The sequence below is a fragment of the Hordeum vulgare genome, chromosome 7H (genome assembly GCF_904849725.1).
Source record: "Hordeum vulgare subsp. vulgare chromosome 7H, MorexV3_pseudomolecules_assembly, whole genome shotgun sequence".
NCBI classification, from domain to species: Eukaryota; Viridiplantae; Streptophyta; class Magnoliopsida; order Poales; family Poaceae; genus Hordeum; species Hordeum vulgare.
The window spans coordinates 21,497,179-21,515,709 of NC_058524.1; positions in this window are offsets into that span (position 1 = coordinate 21,497,179).

Here is an 18,531-nt window from a genome sequence, read left to right on the forward strand (position 1 = left end):
TTCGTATTAAATATGCTAGCCCGTGCAGTTGCAGGGGTTGACGGTTAGTGTATTTTAACTAGCTAGGGTCGGAGTCAGAGGTGGCACCGTAACATAAATCAGTTTGCATCCCTATTGGTGGCCAAATGGATTGGCCTGTTCAGGTTGGCACATAGCAGTTTGCTGATGAGCTATCTTGCCGTGGATCTTCAGGGGTGTTCCGCGTGGGTTATTGGTGTATGCTGGTTGGCTACATGCATGGGAAGGTGAGATAATTGCGGGCATACTAGCATCCCTCGTGTCTGAATGTAAAGTTGTGTGACTGGTGTCCTACTTCACCTAGGACAAAATAGTGGCGTCCTTCCCAAGGGAAGCTGAAAGATGCCTTGTTCAAGGCCGCTACAGCACCTAGGAGGTTTGGTCGGATGCAAGTATGTATTTGATTTGAATTGCCATGGAACCGTCAGAACACTTGTGGTGGAAGACATTGTTAGAAAATAAACCGCCACGGGTGTGTGCCCGTGGTCACCAGCGTGTGTGAGTGTGTTGTTGGCACAAACCCCGCACCAGCTCGCCACACATCTCCTTTCACTCACTCGAACGAAGGTAAAAGAAGGAGCACACTGAATTTCCCTGGCGCGTAAACGCCCCGCCGCACGAATGGCCCTACTTTACTGGACACATACCCCGGCTTGGTGACACACCACCGGCCTGGCAACTCACCGGTGCACTTTTCATCAGTACACAGTATGGACTTTTATATCCGGCCGGAGTACACACACGCGCAACCGGGCCACCAACTCCTGGGTGTGCGCGTGTGCGTTCGCCGGGTGAGCGCGGCGTGCCTGGGTGCTGCGATGCCAAAGGGCTACAGACCGGCTGTATCTTGTGTTTGTTACGGAGCGGTGGGCAGTCCAGCGGGGCTTTTCGGTTGGCGACGGTGCCGGGCTGCCGCCATGGTTAGCAGCGGCCGATCCATGTCTGCGGCGGTCGGTGTGGCACGTTGCTGGCTACTTCTGGTGGATAGCGTGGATCTGGCTAGTGGTGGAGGATGGCGGTCGATGTCACGAGGGCAGAGGTTCGATCTAGTCCGTGTTGGTGCTCGCCATCACGTTTGTGCCATCCTGCTTTGCTGCTTCATTATGCTGTAAGTCCGAGTTGGCCCCCGTGTTGCGGCAGGGTCATTGTGAGCTTTGCCGCTGGCCTCGCATGTGGCGACGTCTGAGCTCGTCTCAAACAAGGCCAGGGAGTAGTGTTGGGGCTTGCTCAGCGGTGGCCGACGGCAGCTACTAGGCCGTTCTTCTCCTGCTTCCTAATAAGGACTGTCTTCTGGTATTCCCACCGTGGTCTATGTGATGTGAGATGCTGATGGCTAGCGGTTACTAGGGACATGGATGTCGGGGCGGCGGCCCCCGATGATTGTCCATACTAGTCGTCAGCCCGTGCAGTTGCACAGGCTGGTATTAGTGAAAAATTGAAATATGTATCATATTATCACACATACATATCCCATAGTTAGACTTTTTGGCATGGTTTAAGAAGCAATTTTAATGGGCACAAACCATGAGATAATAAAGTAAAATCAAGCTCAACTATCCTGGTATAATTAAACAGGAGCATGTTTTCTTCAATAATTCGTCTTAATATATGAAACTAAGTACCTAATAATATTATGAGCACTAAGATGCAAACTCCCCATGTGCATCTGCTGTAATAGTATTGTTGTGACTTCATAAGATCATAACCCGTAGATATATGGTGTATAATATGGAAATGGGGGCGAGAGTTTAAATAAGATTTGGTCCATGTAGAGTCAGGAACAAAAACCTCAATATGTTCAAAGCTCGGAAACAACACAACTATGGACCAATTCTTTTTTTTTTCTCTGTTTTGCTTTTAGTCCCCATCAATGTCAGTTGGATACTATCCTACTGCTTTCGCATAGCGAAGATTATTTTCTTGGCTCTTTCAATCATATATAGTTGTGTCAAGATTAATAGGCTATATAATAATTATATCAAAAAATATGCACCTTAATTAAATATACAATCATGGCATGAATATGATTGGACACCATGCCTTATGACAAAGGGATTAATGTTATACTACAAATTTGTTAATCTAAATCCATTCAATTGAATTAGGACCCAGACATTGTTGGAACCTTTGAAGGAATACATATCCAGACATTTGGGTCGTGTCACTTTGGGTTTGTGCTGGTCATACCCTCTTTGGCTTGTAGCGCCTTATTTCTTAATGAAAAAAATAGGTATCCGCATAAAATTTGAAACTAAAACAGAATAGTGCATTATTCTAAAAAACCCAAAAAATACACCTATTTGCGGGAAAAAATACATGCTTAAGCAGACACAACAATGAAAGAGAATACCAACATGAGAATTGAACCATCTCATACCATCTTGAGCACCAGTCTTTGATTAATCTCAATTCTCAAAGAAGTTTTTCCCTGAGTGAGAATAATACTGATTGCATGTGGAGTTATTTACATATTTTTGTTGGACTTGTCACTGCTCCTGCCCGATGCCAATGTACTCATGTACATAACCCAGAACCAAACATTCATGTCGGTCTGCTACTGCTAACCTAGATGTTGGACGCATGACTGCTATGCTCTCCACTTTTGATAGATATCCTAGTGGAGTCATCGTGTTGCATGCGGACATGCATGGTACTCGCATCCTGTGAGCCTTACTCTTGAGAACCTGCACATCAAGAATGATGGGTCGTGGTGGCGAAGCCCATGCTACTACATTTTTATTTTGAAAAGGAGAGCATTCTCCTTGAACAGTACAGTGGTGATGCACTGATGCTCCCAACGATGCTATTACATGCTAGCGGCGTTGTTGAGCTCGACATTGTGTCATGGTAGCAGCAGCGACAATGCCCTGCAAATGTGTAATGTGGAGATGCCTCCAAGGCTTCCCGGACACGACTTAAGTTAATGCAGTCGTTTGGGTGGAATCACCATTGATGGAGTTTATATAGAATTACTATTAATGGACTTCATCCATGTATAAGCAGAAATGAATACATTGTTGGGTCCTATCTCGTAAAATGATACTATTGAATTTAGGTGTGGTATATTAAGAGAGAGGCGTGCATAATATTTGCGATGGAAGAGATTGTAGAGACCAGGGCATACGAATCCTGAAGATTAGGGCAAATTGAACACGATCAATGGTAATAGCGATGAGGGAACCGTGGTCTGTAGATGTACAATACCATATTTTTCCAATGGACTGGAGCCAAGGGAGCACATACGTAAGCACATCTCATCTTTTTTCCCATTTTGCACGTATGTGACTTTTTTATTTGAGTTGATGCATACACGTAAGTTGGTATAGTTTTTTGAACACACACATACGTGAGTTAATCTCTACCTTGTTTATGCATGTACGTGAATTTCTTTCTTTTAAACACACACGTACTTTAGCTTATAAAAACACATACGTACATGAGTTAATCTCTTTTTGGTTGTTGAACACACACGTACGTGAGTTAATCTTTACCTTTTTGGTGCATGTACGTGAGTTTTTTTTAACACAGTCGTAGCTTAGCTTAAAAAAACACAGACATACATGACTTAATCTCCACCTTTTCACATCTCATCTGTTTCTCATTTGGGCGATGCTCTGCGCCAGTGTGCCGGCCGAATCCGCGGGTGGGCCGTCCGATCTGCCAACTGTAGGCGGACCGTGCCGTTAGATTTTCATGCAACATTTTTTCCTCGATGCAACAAATTTCGACGCTATGCTGTAATTTTCGTCAACGGTTGCAACAAAAAAAAATTGTAGCAAAAAAGATATCTACGTGATCGTAGCAAAAAAACGAAGAAGATGATGCGTGGTAGCAAAAGTCAAACGCCGGTTGTAGCAAATATCTACGTCACGTGTATGCAACTTTTTTAGTGAACGGTTGCAGCAAAAAATGATGCAGGTTATAGCAAAAAATAACACGGTTGTAGCAAAAGTCAAAATGCCGGTTGTAGCAAAAATCCAACAAACTCGAGTTGCAACCAAACGTATATGCAGCTTTTTTACTGGACAAATGTAGTAAATAAAAAACGCTTGTAGTAAATATGAACGCTGGTTGCAACAAATTTAGACAAGAAAAAAATATGCATGAAAAACGTTTATATCAAAATAACACATGGTTGCAGCAAATTTGACAAAAAAATGTTGCATGCACCTGCCAGCGAGGCGCGCGGCCCGCGCGCGACCGTTAATCTCCTCGTTTTTCACATCTTTGATGCATCAGAGTTAATCTCATTCGTAATAACTCTTGGGCTCAAAGGTGGATGTCTTATTCTTTCTTCATTCATAAGAAAAAATCAGATGATCTACAACGTAATAATTCGATCCCACACCAGATTAACGACATGTAAAATTTAATTAACATGTTAACTTTAAAAAACAATCAAATGATCTACACCGTAATAATTCGGTCCCACCTTAAATTAACGGCTCATAAAATTTAATTAATGTGGCAATTTCTTGAGAGTCTCTAATTAACATAGGTATAGATATATGGTGGCTTTCTAGCAGGCTCTATGACAGTTGTGGTGCCTTTGTTTCTCGGTCGCTTGAAGCGGAGGCTGTTCCAGGCACACTTGTTTTGCCAAAATCCGGATCTGGAAGCCGGGTCTCACCATGTATGGTTTGTGTGTCCCGTGGTAACACGGATGAGCTACCGAATGAAAGCTCCATGCTTTGGCACTAGCGACGACGACATTTGCGGGTATCTTTATCTTCTTGAAGACGTCGACGTGGTTCTTCTCTTCGTGTCACAGTCTTCAGGTGAAAACGCTTGTCCCTCTTGGACTCGGCAGCGGCGGTGGTCGTGTTCCCCTCTTGAGGGGTTGTTGTGGAGGCTAGGTGTCCTAGATCGTGTCATGGCGTTGTAATCGGGTAGTTTTGTGCTAGTGTCTCGGCAGCATAATCATGTGCGTTTGTGTTAGCCTGTCATCTAGGGATCTGCTGACTCAAAGGACAACCTCGTCACATTGTATCCTTTGGCCATGTATCCTTAATCTTTTTTGCTTTATATATAAAGCAGTGCGAGAGCCTGTTTCGAGTGTCTAGCGATAACGGAAAAATGAGGCGTTCGGCACCAGGGCGTTCGTCAACATTCACCAGAACAAACTCTATCCAGATCTTCCTTCTACCTTTGTCCGAGTGAGAGCGAGAGCTAGACTAGGGTTAGCCCCAACAGACGTGAGACGTCAAACAATCCGAGCTGTGCCAAGGGTTGGAGCCGATCTAGTTTGCGGACTTGGATGGTGGCTCCTCTGCTACGGTATCAAGGTGTTGCTGCAAGATGCACCGAATGGGCAACAATACCACCCATTCTGGTCGATGTTGGCACACGCTGGGTAACACATACTTATGTCTATCTAAAGGAGTAAGAAGACCCTCTGATTGCTTCTCTCCCGATGTCTCTTATTCACACGTGTTTGAACATCACTTCATTTGATGTCACGTTAGCTTCTCGGTTTGTGTGTTTTCCATGTACTTCCACTCTAAGATATCAAGTAACAAAGGAAGAAATATTAAAATGCTGAAACATTAGGAGCACCTTGCTGTCTGCTCATGTATATATAGTTCTATGTAAGAAAATATTATTCATACTGGTCAAGGTTGGTGGAGTATTTATACATTTATCGTTTTATTTTGATGTGCATAATATTCATTGGCTGAAAGCCGGTGTAATTGCATGGGCCCATCTCCATTTATTTGCCCCTCAATCTTTCGACTTTACCACCCTGTGTTTTTGCTTGTTATGTGTGTCATCACATATATTCAATTGGGCCCATTCGTCTGAATGTCAGGCTATAACATGTCTTTGGTTATCCATTTCTTGTTTGTCAGCAACCAGAAGAAAACATATTAAGGAATAAATATGCATAGTAGTTGCCAAACGATTGCCAAAAGAAGATCTTGCTATATAATTCCAAGAGGAAGTACAATGCCAAATCGACTCACCAGGTTCATTAGACAAAACATTACGTCTCACCATTTCAAGTAATTCATGTCATTTTTTAAAAAGCCTTAGATTTACACAAAGTTTAAGTTTTAGCTATGGTGTTGTTCACCAGCTTCATCGTTTGATTTTTCATGATACTGAGATTCGTGCATGGTGCCTCATTAATCACCATACACACCATGTTCTACGTACAGTTCGCCGCCACATAGGCAGAGTGTCCAGAGCAGCCCGCTCAGTTGATGGGCATCTTTTTTATCAAGCTAAGCTAGTTTCTAACGTTCGCTACCATGGCTCTAATGGTTTGTTTTCCAGCGGTTTTATTTTAGTTGTTAATTTCGGTTTGATTTTGTGCAATTTTTGTATTTTATTTTGTATGGAAAATTAAAGGTAGTATATATTTTTTGCACAAGGACCTTTTTAGATACTTTTTGCGTGGGAATTTGAAACATCAAAAGCGCACAACCCTTTTGCATATGTCTACAATTTTTTATTTATTTATATGTTTTATCAGTAATTTCCAATTTTTAAGTTAGTGTGTCAAAAAATTTGCATCGTGAGTTAAATGTCCACCATTAGACACCCAATTGTGCAACTGCAAGTGTCGTAACCAGATCTGCAACTGCAAGTGTTGTAACCCGGCGCGCAAGTGCAAGTGTTTTAACCTGACGCGCAACTGCGAGTGTTATAACTTGACATGCAACTATAAGTGCCGTAACCCAACCCGCAACTGCAAGTGTTGTAATCCGACACACAACTTCAAGTGTTGTAACCCGACGTGCAACAGAAACTGATTTAATACGACTCCAAGTGTTATGCCCCAACGCGCAACTATATATAAGTGTTGTAACCTAACGCGCAACTGCAAGTTTGGTAATTTAACATGTAACTGCAGGTGTTGTACCCTGATATGCAGCTGCAAGTGTTTTAACCGGGTGCAACCATGTCACACCGATTGAGCTATGGGGTTGTTTTTTGCTCTTTATCATTTTTACACAATTTGTTGGATATTTTAAAAATAAATGACTAATTAATTTGTAGGACAAAACCAAAACTGATCCTACGACAAAGGCATCATGTTGGCGACTACTGTAAAATACAGTAAAAACCGGAAGAAAAAATCAGATAAAACACTCATTTGTTTAGACAACTAATGAAACACTTGGAAACTGGGTTCGGCAAATGCTCTAGTACATTTGCTCATTTGTGTAGACGTATACACATGCTTGTCGTATGGAATCGTACATTTGCTCTAGTACGAGCGACAGGAGAAACAAGAGAGCAAGCCCAAAAAAAAACACGATACAAACAAGAAATATGTCTATCATCCTATGTGATGATGTCACGTAAATGAGACCATAGATAATGTCACCTAGCTGAGTTCCAGGTGCTCCCTAGAAGTAATCTTCAGGCCGGTCTCATCCCAAGCAAGCGCAATAGAAACAGTTCTCTCATCTGCTATACGAGTAGTATATAATTACTGATAGAGTGTATACAAAGGTAACAATGCCCTAACCACCTGATATGTTCCTACGATTTCACATTTTTTCGCTAGTAAAAAAAAGACTTTCACCTTTTCGGGATTGCTCACTCTCCGTCTATATAAAACTATATCACAATCTAGCAGGCAATAGTTGCCAAGACAAATCCATATTGTATTCCTAAATTTGTTGAAGTAAAAAGGAACACTAGTTTTTTTTTTTGGGAAAGACCTTATAGTTGTATAAGAGAATTAGAGAAATATTTACCAAATTGTATCAAAGAATTAGAGAAAGTCTACCAAATGAAATTACCTCTGTAAATCAGAGACTTAATATTTGTATCAAAAAAGGTTAAATAACCTGATAGACAGACTGACATTCCTGCAGAATATATACGATTACTTTAAATAATATGTATGTATGTGTATATATGTAGAAATAAGTAAAGAAAATAGACGGACAAAAATGGATTATAATTCTTGAAGGGTGTTGCTCGTGGTTAGTATTTACCTATTTCTGTTAAAAGGGAAGGGCCTAAGAGCCGTCCAAACCAAAGAAAAGGATCAGATGGAGTGTGACTATTTTCTAAGATGGAGTGTGGCCAGGAGAGGCCAGAGTCTGAAGCGTGTCCGGGATGGGCGGGCGACATCGCCGACAATTCAGTAAACGGTTTCATCCCAGATTCAGCCTTCCTTTCAATACCAAGCAAATGGTTTCTTTCTGCCGGTACACCTGGACATCTTATTTCACAGAAAAATCATATCAAACAAAGTTCAAACACGATGAAACTTTGCAGCAATTTTTTACATCAAAAGGGGCCCTAGAAGCTTGTGGGGGAGAAGAGACGATCTACGAGAGGGCCAAAAGCTCACATGACGCGCCCCCAGGGGTAGGGTCTGCCACATAAGCGTGCAGGCCCCTGGAAGACCTCCCTAGCCAACTTCAAAGCGTTATATATTCCGGAATATTCCAAAACCGTCAGAGCAAGATCCGAAGCAATATTTTCCCTGTCGCAAGCCTCTTTAGGCCAAAACTTAGGTGCATAACAAGATGTAGCCGAGTAGAAGCCCTCCTCCTCCCAGGCACAACTTGTAGTATCTTGTGTTGTTGCATCTAGCTGAAAGGCTCCTGTCCATGACCTGGGTTACAAGAACTCCTCCAGGGCATCATGCTCAATATCGGGGCAAACATTCAACGCCCAAGCTCCATCTGGCACATACGCAAACACAGTCCTATTGGCATGCACACGCAAACAAATCCACTAGCATACTCCGGGAACTAGCTCTGGCACTCTACACACCTATAATCACTAATCTTCCGTCAATAAGGCTTTACGGCCATTACCCACCGTCACAGCAGTCGCCGCATCGATGATAGACACCAACACGTACGGAACTTTAATCGTGGATTTTTCCCATGGTCTCGAATTATCCGTATAACCTAGCCATAATCACTTTGCTTGCAAGGCAAAGTTCAGCCGGTGCAGATTTGAAATACCAAGCCCTGCGGCCCATCGTGGCGTGCAAACTGTCTCCCATGCCACCGCACAATTTCCATCATTCGTCTCCCCTTTGTTGCACTAGAAAAAAACCATGTAAACCTTTATTATGATCGTGATTGTCATCGGCGGCAGGTCCAACAACGGCATGACGTGTATCCGGAATGTGCAAAGAACTATCTTGAGATGAAGTACCTGGTTGCTCTTCGAAAGTGAAGCACCTCTCCAGAACAGTGTTTGTTCGCTATCTGGTTAACCAGTGGTGCCGCTGAATCCTTTCGTGGGCTCAATAAAAGTCTGTGACACTTGCATCTGATCGAACCAATCGTACTCATTAGTATTCCGAGTCATGTCTACTAGACACCATAGAGCTAATGCTTATACACAAAGACATTGGATCCGCAAAGTATGGATTGCTTTTTCTCTCGATGTCTTTTATTCCTACATATTGGTGCATCTATTTGGTAGTTCCCTCGTCCTATTCTCTTATTTATTTTTGTGCTTGCTACTTATTTATCTTCTAACATGTAAAACATAAAAACGAGTAAATACAAAAGTGTGGATGAACTATTGAGCCCTGTTATATGTTCATGAGAATATAGACTCATATATAACGAAAGCATTATAACACAAAGGGGCAGGTTGGTGGTGTATTCATATGTTTTTTATTTGTGTGGCTATTCATTCATTTATCAAATGTCTGTGCTTTTCTGAAAAAATATTATATTGGTTGAATATTTGTACCTTGTCATACATTTAGTGTTCTGGTATTACCTGTCGCAATACATACAATATTTTAAGACCCTGCATATTACATACAATATTTTAAAGCCATGCATATCAATAGACAAAACTTTGATTAAATAGTAAAGAAAATAGCGAACTTTGTTTTACTTAGAAAATATATTTTCGAGGCTCAGGAGTGATACGTTCAACAAATAAGTAAAGGGCATTTGTCACCGCTATGTCCTTCTTAGGTTATCTTCAACAAGCCCTCCCTTGCACTCGTTGTTTTTTCGTTCATCTTCTTCCCTTCAAGCGATTTTTTTAGTGTCCCGTTTCCGGCCATTTTGCTCTAGTCGCATGAACCGCAGCTACAAGTCCTTTCCGACCGCCTTGCTGCAAGTCTCCGCCCCCACGCTGCCCTTCCTACAAGTCGGAACGACCTCACAACACTGACGACTGCTGCTGCTAGGGGCGTGGTGTTGCATGAGACCTTCATTAATTCACTAGTCGCAAGTTACGACATCGACCATGCAACCTAACCCATCACAGCAACTGTCATGCGGCAGAACAAAGGCGAGATGAGGCCAAGTCATCAAGGTTGCAACAACACTGAAAATTTAAATCACTATGTGGCACCAGCCACCATTGCTGCATGCTGAAGTACAACTGCACACACCGAGATGTCGAAGTTGTAGCTGAAACCGACATGATGCAAACCACACACATTGTAACTGCCTCCATGTTGTAGACTGGAGGTGAGCCGAGGATGAGTCCTCGAGCCCGGTTCTTTTGCCCAGCGGCAACTACAATGTTCACGATGTTGAGTGGTGCCGGCTTGCAACACCAACAATGTTGCAGTTGTGGAGATGGGAGTGATGTAACTCGCAGTTGTTTCAAAGTCACCTTTGTTTCATAAACAGTGTTCATGTTTCGGAGGTTTCACTGTTGCATGTGTTCAGGAACATCGTCCATGTTGCGGACGGTGGTGTGGGTTTGATCCGACGGCGGACAACGTAGCTGGCAACTGGGAGAAGTTATACGATCGAAGCATAGCACGCGCCATAAGTAAAAGTGTTCATTCAAGTGCTTTCAAACCTTTTAGAGAAAAGGAAAACAATACATTACATTGTTTTGTCCTTACAGTTCATTATTTTTTCAAAACGGAAACAAAAGATTTGCCTCATCAATTAATTAAGAGAGGAATAGAGTTTGTTATTTACAAAACACGCCACATGGCTGTTCGTTTTCACTTGTATTGAACCTTATAGACCAGTAATAAAGTACTAGCACTTCTTCTCATAAAAATAGTACTGTAGTTCTAATACAATGAAATGGAAAATCATTGCGACTAGAAGTGCCAACAGTCTAACAGATCCAAGTGACCAGCTGTACAAGTTCTAGAAGTGTATTTTGATCAGTCTAGAACTTGTACACTTCTAGTCACTTGGATCCAAATATAGCTGGCCACTTCTAGTCTAACTGAAAAATCATTACAATTAGATTGGATCCGCAAAGTATGGATTGCTTTTTCTCCCGATAACTCTTGTCCCTACATCTTTGTGCACATATTTGGTAGTTCTCTCGTCCTATTGTCTTATTTATTTTTGTGCTTGCTACTTATTTATATTCTAACCTGCACAACATAAGAACGAGTAAATACGCAAGTGTGGATGAACTATTGAGCCCTGCTATATGTTCATGAGAATATAGACTCGTATATAAGGAGAGTACTGTAACACAAAAGGGCAGGTTGGTAATGTATTTATTTGTTTTTTTATTTAGGTGGCTATTCATTCATTTATCGAATGTTTGTGTTTTTCTACAAACAAGAATCACATTGATTGAATATTTGTACCTTGTCATACATTTAGTGTTCTGGTATTACATGTCTTGATACATACATATTTTAAAGCTATGCATAATACGTTCAATATTTAAAGCCATGCATATTAATAGACCAAAATTTGTTTAAATAGTAAAAAAAATGACCACCTCGGTTGTACTTAGAAAAGATAATTTCAAGATTCAAGAGTGTTATGTTAAACAAATAAGTAAAGGGAAACAACCCAAATATCTCGGCTGAATGCTTCATCACGTGGACCGTCGTTCCTGCGGGAAGCATATCCTTGTGGGGCATGTGTCACTGCTATGCCCTTCTTACCTTATCTTCAACTAGCCCCCCCTTCCACTCGTTGATTTTAAGTTCGTTTTCTTCCCTTCAAGGGATTTTGTTTATTGTTGCGTCGCCTGACATTTTGCTGCAGTTGCATGAACCGCAGCTACAAATCCTTTCCGGCCGTCTTGCTGCAAGTCTCCGCCCCCAGTTGCCCTTCCTACAAGTAGGAATGACCTCGCAACACTGACGACTGTTGCTAAGGGTGTGGTGTTGCATGGGACCTCTGTTCACCGGTCGCAAGTTACGCCATCGACCCTGCAACTCCATCCCATTCCATTGACACAACCCATGACATCACAACAACCGTCGTGCAGCAGAACGAAGGCGATATGATGCCGAGTCATCGAGGTGCAGCAACATTGATACTACAAATCAGTCTGTGGTACCAGCTACCATTGTTGCATTCCGAAGTAGAGGTGCGCACACCGAGATGTCTAGGTTGCAGCAGAAACGGACATGATGCAAACCACACCCATTGTAACTGCCTCCATGTTGTAGACTGGAGGTGAGACGAGGATGATTCCTCGATCCCGGTGCATTTTACCAGCGGCAATTACAATGTTGAGGATGTTGGTTAGTGTCGGCTTGCAACGCCGACAATGTTGCAGTTGTGGAGATGCCAATGATGTAAGTCGCAATAGTTTCAAAGTCGTCTGTGCTTCAGAAACATTGTTCATGTTGCGGAGGTTTCAGTGTTGCATGTGTTTCAGAAACAAAGTCCATATTTTGGGGATTGCAATGTGGCATGTGTTTATAAACATTATCCATATTGCGGACGGCGGTGTGGGGTTGATCCCACGGCGGACAACATAGCTGGCAACTGGAAGAAGTTATACGACCAAACAATAGCAGGCGCCATAAGTAAACGTGTTCATTCAAGTGCTTTCAAACCCTTTAGAGAAAAGAAAGAACAATACATTACATTATTTTGTCCTTACAATTCACTTCTTTTGAAAACGGAGACAAAATATTTGCCTCAATAATTAATTAAGAGAGGAATAGAGTTTGTTGTTTACAAAACACGCCACATGGCAGTTCATTTTCACTTGTATTGAACCTTATGCACCAGTAACAAAGTAGTAGCACTTCTTCTCATAAAAAAAGTAATGCAGTTCTAATACAATGAAGGACGTCACTACACAGCAGCGCCGCACCTGTGTCTTCCGGTGCGGCGGCTGCTGCCTCCTCTGTAAATTGCGTTTTAAACCACACTTCCATTATGTAAAAAAATCAATGCTCTTAGTCTTGCATGGAGAGCATGGGCTTGCACTGCATGCACCGGGATCCAAGGAGAAACACGACAGGCTGGGCATGCATCCAAGGAGTACTAATAGCAACGATGTTGCATTTTTAAAAAGTTTTATCTCCCAAATCGTTATCTCAATTAATGATCCGCTTTAACCACTGACTTTATCGCGACGAGATCTTCAAAACTAGATCTCATGTCGATATGTTTCAATAACTTTTGTTTTTCATCGTTACTTGCCAGATTACTATCACTTATTTCTCACATTATTTGGCACATAGTTCTCACATTAAATCAACTTGGTTATCAGATTTATATGAATGTCTTTATACCCCCACTAAAAAGCTTGATTCATTGTACTTGAGTTGTTCATGCATTTATTTGTTTATTGTTAGTGCTTTAATACTTATTTTTTAGCTCCACATAATACTGCAATACTTAAAAAGTATAAAATTATTGTTCTGGTAACTATGTATAATTTTTGTGATAACAGGACATCCGTAAGATGACAACTATGACGACATAAATGTGGCAACTAGGAACGACGAAAAAAAATTCAACGAAACATGTTAACATGGGATCTTATTTTGAAGGCCTCGTCGAGACGAACCTAACGATGAAGACAAATTTCCAATCAAATTATTAATCTGTAAGATAAATCTTTTTCAAAATATAAAAAATACATTTAATGCGATGATGTAAGCATGAGGTAAAAGATTTTTGCATGCACATGGAGTTGTACAAGCCACTGCATGAAAAAGATGTGGTGGGGCGCTTCTTCTTAGATTTTCCCTACAATGAAATGGAAAATCATTGCGACTAAAATGTCAACAGTCTAACAGATCCAAGTGATCAGCTGTATAAGTTCTAGAAGTGTATTTTGATCAGTCTAGAACTTGTACACTTCTAGTCACTTGGATCCAAGTCTAGCTGGCCACTTAAATCTTACGAAATGATTGCGATCGGAAGTGTCAACAGTCTAGCTGATCCAAGTCTAGACCGTTGACAGTTCTCAGCTATAAAGGACATGGCAGAAGCTGCCGTCAACGAGCTCATGATCCAGAAAGCCAGGAACTTGTCCATGGTCACACTATAAATGCCGGCCCAATCCCGTCGATCGGTCTCTTGGTCTGACTCGTCAATTCGCTCTGTGGTGTGGTCACACTGGCTTTGTTTGATGTATGTATGCTTTCCGACCGTGCTGCACGTCATTAGTATTTGTTTAACCGGAAATGGGAGGAGAATCTGACAATGGATCTGTCACGCGGAGCTCAAGTTAATCAACGGTCGAAAAGAAACGACTCTATCCAGCTTTTTCTTCTTTTACCTCCGTTCTAAAGAGCTAGCTAGGGTCACACCCAACAATTGATATCAGAGCTTCGTTACGATCCTATCGACGGCCATGTCCATGTCCCGTACGGCGTTGGGGAGCACGGCGTCGCTCCCCGTGCCCATGCTCTCCGATGACAACTGCACCATGTGGGCGATCAAGGTGAAGCCAAACCTCGACGCGCAAGGGCTGTGGGAAGCGGTGGTTCCGGCGGAGGACGCGACGACGTCATTCATCGTGAAGAAGGACAAGCTGACGAGGGCATACCTCTTTGGGACGCTCTCCGAAGACATCCTGCTGCAGGTGTTGTCGAAGAAGACGATGGTGGAGTTGTGGGCGAGCCTCAAGACGTGGTTCAGCCGTGTGAGGGCGGTGCGGCTCTCCACTCTCCGTGGCGAGTTTGATCGCCTGCGCATGGAGGACGGCGCGCGACGAGATGGACATGTACGCCGGGAAGATCAGCGGCATGGTGGCAAGGTACACGGCTCTCGGAGTGACGCTCGATGCGGCAAAGGTGAAGAAACTGCTCGATACCGTGCCGGACCAGCTGTACACAATGGTGGTCGGAATTGTGCCGTTCTGTGATGTCGACAAGATGCCGTTCGAGGAGGCGCTCGGAAAGTTGAAGACATTCGAGGAGCGGACGAGACGGCGCACTCGGGACATCGGCGGATTGGGCGGCGCCCATCTCATGCTCATGGCGGAGTGGGAGGCACGGAAACGTCCGCACGGTGGCATGCACGACCATGACGACGATGGCAACAACAGCGTGGCCTCGGGTGCGAGAAGACGATGCGGGAAGTGCTACAATTGTGATGTTCGTGGCCACTTTTCCTGCGACTGCCGAAAGCCGAGGAAGGTAGAGGAGGAGAAGGCGCTCCTCACCGACGTCGATGGCGAGCCGTCCTTCTATAGGTCGTGGTTTAGGAGAGAGTGTTACGAAAATAAACCGCATATGTGTGTCGCGTGTGTTAGTGTCGAGGTCTGGGGCGAGTCCTGATAGGTTTGTGTCTGTTGGATTTAGAACGCTGATTAAATCCTCCAGCACAACGTTCGTGCACGCTAGCTAAGCTAGCAAGCAAGCACGTGGATGGTTGTTTGATCAACAGTAGCCACACACATGCACGATACAGCCGTATACGTAGACGTGAAGATCGAACTCGGCGGAACGGCTTGGCTACTTCGACGGAGGAGGAAAGTCCCGATGTATTGCAACAGGTCCGTATCGAGCCTGATACTTTGTATTGCTTTTCGTTTTTCTGGTGTTACAATCAACACCCCTAGGGTGTCTTTTATACACGTCCACAAGGGACTATGGAAATAGACTAGGACTAGGAATCCTAATACTACTAGGACTCGGTTTGGCTTTCTTTCCTAATCCTACATGAGCAACATGATTAACATCTACATTCACCTCCTTAATCTTGTTGCTTGACTTCACTTCTTGCACTCCGACTTTCCTCCTCATCTCGATGAACTTCTGTCGACCGAGGGACTTGGTGAAAATATCGACAAGTTGGTCTTTCGTGTTCACATGTTGAACCTCGATCAACCCTTCTTCAATGCACTCCCGGATATGGTGGAACCGGGTATCTATGTGCTTGCTCCTTTCGTGATGAACCGGATTTTTGCACAACGAGATTGCAGCTTGGTTATCGATCTTCAGTGACACCTTCTGCACCTCCCGCTTTGCAAGAATAGCTAGGAGTCTTCTCAGCCACACTGCTTGACAAGCCGCCGTGCTTGCCGCTATGTATTCTGCCTCGCATGAAGACAGTGCCACCACCTTTTGCTTCTGAGAATTCCAGCTAATCGGATTCGGGCCGAGGTAGAAAACCATGCCCGTTGTGCTCTTTCGGTCATCAACATCACCTGCCATATCGCTATCTGAATATCCACGAAGGATCAATCCTTCCTTTCCCTTTCTGTACGTGCAACCAAGATTAATGGTGCCTTTCACATAGCGCAAGATTTGATTGACCGCGCTCATGTACTCGGTTGTCGGATTCTCCATGAAACGACTCACGATCCCGACTGAATAAGCCAAGTTAGGTCGGGTAAGCACCAAATATCTTAGGCTGCCCACAACGCTTCGATACATTGTGGTGTCCACCGGCGGATTTGAGCTACGCTTGCTCAACTTGTGACGTTGGTCCAATCGAACTTGTGTCGCGTAGCAATCTGTGTTGGAATTATGCCCTAGAGGCAATAATAAATGTATAGTTATTATTATAATTCCTGTATCAAGATAATAGTTTATTATCCATGCTATAATTGTATTGAATGAAGACTCATTTACATGTGTGGATACATAGACAAAACACCGTCCCTAGCATGCCTCTAGTTGGCTAGCCAGTTGATCGATGATAGTCAGTGTCTTCTGATTATGAACAAGGTGTTGTTGCTTGATAACTGGATCACGTCATTAGGAGAATCACGTGATGGACTAGACCCAAACTAATAGACGTAGCATGTTGATCGTGTCATTTTGTTGCTACTGTTTTCTGCGTGTCAAGTATTTATTCCTATGACCATGAGATCATATAACTCACTGACACCGGAGGAATGCTTTGTGTGTATCAAACGTCGCAACGTAACTGGGTGACTATAAAGATGCTCTACAGGTATCTCCGAAGGTGTTAGTTGAGTTAGTATGGATCAAGACTGGGATTTGTCACTCCGTGTGACGGAGAGGTATCTCGGGGCCCACTCGGTAATACAACATCACACACAAGCCTTGCAAGCAATGTAACTTAGTGTAAGTTGCGGGATCTTGTATTACGGAACGAGTAAAGAGACTTGTCGGTAAACGAGATTGAAATAGGTATGCGGATACTGACGATCGAATCTCGGGCAAGTAACATACCGAAGGACAAAGGGAATGACATACAGGATTATACGAATCCTTGGCACTGAGGTTCAAGCGATAAGATCTTCGTAGAATATGTAGGATCCAATATGGGCATCCAGGTCCCGCTATTGGATATTGACCGAGGAGTCTCTCGGGTCATGTCTACATAGTTCTCGAACCCGCAGGGTCTGCACACTTAAGGTTCGACGTTGTTTTATGCGTATTTGAGTTATATGGTTGGTTACCGAATGTTGTTCGGAGTCCCGTATGAGATCACGGACGTCACGAGGGTTTCCGGAATGGTCCGGAAACGAAGATTGATATATAGGATGACCTCATTTGATTACCGGAAGGTTTTTCGGAGTTACCGGGAATGTACCGGGAATGACGAATGGGTTCCGGGAGTTCACCGGAAGGGGGCAACCCACTCCGGGGAAGCCCATAGGCATTTGGGGGGGGTCACACCAGCCCTTAGTGGGCTGGTGGGACAGCCCACCAATCCCCTATGCGCCAAGAGAGAAAAATCAAAGGAAAGAAAAAAAAAGAGGAAGAAGTGGGAAGGGGGAAGGACTCCCTCCCACCAAACCAAGTAGGACTCGGTTTGAGGGGGGGGGGGGGGAGAGTCCTCCCCCCTGGCTCGGCCGACCCCTTGGGGATCCCTTGGACCCCAAGGCAAGGTCTCCCTCCCTCCTCCTATATATATGGGGCTTTTAGGGCAGATTTGAGACGACTTTCTCACGGCTGCCCGACCACATACCTCCACAGTTTTTCCTCTAGATCGTGTTTCTGCGGAGCTCGGGCGGAGCCCTGCTGAGACAAGATCATCACCAACCTCCGGAGCGCCGTCACGCTGCCGGAGAACTCTTCTACCTCTCCGTCTCTCTTGCTGGATCAAGAAGGCCGAGATCATCGTCGAGCTGTACGTGTGCTGAACACGGAGGTGCCGTCCGTTCGGTACTAGATTGTGGGACTGATCGGGGGATTGTTCGCGGGGCGGATCGAGGGACGTGAGGACGTTCCACTACATCAACCGCGTTCTCTAACGCTTCTGCTGTACGATCTACAAGGGTACGTAGATCACTCATCCCCTCTCATAGATGGACATCACCATGATAGGTCTTCGTGCGCGTAGGAAATTTTTTGTTTCCCATGCGACGTTCCCCAACAGTGGTATCAGAGCTAGGTTCATGCGTAGATGTCTTCTCGAGAAGAACACAAAAGGTTTTGTGGGCGGTGATGTGCGT